The sequence below is a fragment of the Rhinopithecus bieti genome, unplaced genomic scaffold (genome assembly GCF_001698545.2).
Source record: "Rhinopithecus bieti isolate Rb0 unplaced genomic scaffold, ASM169854v2 scaffold_80432, whole genome shotgun sequence".
NCBI lineage: Eukaryota > Metazoa > Chordata > Mammalia > Primates > Cercopithecidae > Rhinopithecus > Rhinopithecus bieti.
Window position 1 is genome coordinate 5,427 of NW_016829379.1, and position 2,190 is coordinate 7,616.

Here is a 2,190-nt window from a genome sequence, read left to right on the forward strand (position 1 = left end):
GGAAGGAAGGAAGGAAGGAAGGAAGGAAGGAAGGAAGGAAGGAAGGAAGGAAAGAAAGAAAGGCAGGCTGTTACCTAAGTCAGTGGCTTTCAACCTTTAATGTGTATCAGAATCACCGGGAGGGCTTTTTTAAAGCACCGATTACTATCTCACCCCTCAGTTTCTCATTCAATAGGTCTGGGGTGGGGCCCAAGAGTTTATCCCAGGTGATCAGTGCTGCTAGATGAGAAGCTACATTTTGAGAACAACTAATTCAGACAATGGATGTGTTTTCTCCCCCACTCCCTTTCTTTCTTTATCTTCAAATTTTTGATATCTCCTTTAGTGGATCTTGGTGAGGATCAGATAGATTCATCAGCATTGCCTTTAAAATTAAAAAAAATCAGTGATACTTGAAATAGCAATGCTGGAAATCACAGGTCAGATTTAAAAGGGAAAAGGAAACATCTTGAGCATTACAACCTCTATTTCTTACCTGGACGTCTTCACAAATGTTATTCTTGCCACTTCCTCCCTGCCCGCACCCCCTTTACTATGTATCTCAGTAGGATGCCAATCATTCTGCCCTTTATTCAGAGTCGGACACAAGCCCCAACGTCCATAGCCAGGTTTTCCTTGGTTTCCCAGCAGCCAGTGACTTCTGTAGCATTAGGATTCCTACAGTAGTTATTGTCTACATTTCTCAGCAATTGAATATGTACTGCCTCTTACTATTGGACTGTTTATTCTTAAACGTGTACAGGTATGGAATTATGTCGTCTATATATTATGCATTTGTTTGTCTTCTCCGTTCTGATGGTAAGCTCCTGGAGGGCAAGTCTTGCATCCACCGCTTTGCTGGCAACCTGATTGGTAAGCTCCTGGAAGGCAAGTCTTGCATCCAGTGCTTTGCGGGCAACCTGATTGCTAAGTACCGTGTTTTAAGCTTAGTTCAGTCTCAAGTGTTTGATGCTGATGAGAGCAGCCACATCTGAAAACCAATAAAGCAACTGCTGGTCTATCCTTTGGGAGCTGACAGAATTTCTTCTTCCAAATACATACACAGTAAAATCATAAGCCTAGAATGTTAAAAAAAAAAAAAAAAAAAAAAAAAAAATCTTATGGGCTATGCAATGGCTGCAAAACTATAAGGATTAGAAATGTGAACCCACATTTTAATCCAAATTAGGGCAATTTAGAGGTGGTAGTGTAAAGAATAGCTTGCTGTAACATATGCCATGCTGATACAGAATTGGCTTTTGCCTTGTCAGAATTAAATTGTGCTTTCTGTATTGATGGTGGGCACGTTTCTGCAGGTCTCCCATTCTAAGCTACAACAGGCCCTAAGAAGTAGAAGTCACATACCTGAATTAGTTGTGAAGTTGCTTTCAGATCATATCATTGGTTCACTCTTATAGAAGGATCACATTAAAATGTCTCTGCATTTGTATCCTTGCAATGCCACAACTGAAAGACAGTTATCTCATAGGTCCTTGATTAAATTAGGAGCCTTTTTACTGAACACAAGCAATGCTACTTTTCAGGCACTGGGCAGATAGCTTGCTAGAAACTCATTTTTTTACCTGTGCTAAGATTGAGCTGAGTGCGTGGCTGAAGGTACCATATAACATGGACCCTTACTAAGGCATCTAGTCCACCCGCTTGTTATGTAGAGGGTAAAATGAAGCCCAGAACAGTCCATCGCGAAATCTAAGCCGATCAGGTGGGAAAGCCGGCATCTCTAGAACGAAAATCTAAGGCTGATTCTCCCACTTTGCCTGAGCAAATATAGTGAGATTACCTAGCAAGGCACGTGTAAATTGCCAGTGCCTATTTCTCTGAACCAGATCTGGTGATCGCAAAGACTGACGTGCCCCTCTAGGTGTGCCTATATACTGCTCCAGAAGAGCAAGCCGAGAAAGGAGTGCTCAAACCTAGAGCACATTCAACCTTTCATATCGATAAAGGCTAAAAAAAAAAAAAAAAAAAAGCCCAAGTAAGTGAAAAAGCCGCTTTCGGTCAACGACTTAAGTCTTTACGGCTGTGAGCGCCATGGGCCACAGTAGCTTTCCGTTAACTTCAGATCCGACTGCCGCCCCACTGCCAGAGTTACCTTCCAACATCGTTACTGTTGCACTTTATGCAGTCAAGTGTCCAGCTCCTCAGATGAGCAAGTGGTCGGCCCTAAAAAGGGCCTTTGGGATCGAAACG

The 2,190-nt window shown here is 42.4% G+C and overlaps 1 protein-coding gene across 4 annotated transcripts in view; it reads right to left on the minus strand.

Annotated features, from left to right (window-relative positions):
* LOC108523959 (uncharacterized) overlaps positions 1–2,184 on the minus strand; it is a 7,593-nt gene extending 5,409 nt beyond the window's left edge. For 2 of the 4 annotated variants that reach the window (XM_017864725.1, XM_017864724.1), the window contains exons 1-2: positions 1,345–2,184; positions 476–1,058 (exon numbers count right to left, since the gene is read on the minus strand). The gene's annotated coding sequence lies outside the window, so the exon portion shown is untranslated. The remainder of the gene's footprint in view (positions 1–475; positions 1,059–1,344) is intronic. The other 2 variants (XM_017864728.1, XM_017864726.1) reach the window with 2 other exon arrangements.
* Between the last annotated feature and the right edge of the window lie 6 nt (positions 2,185–2,190).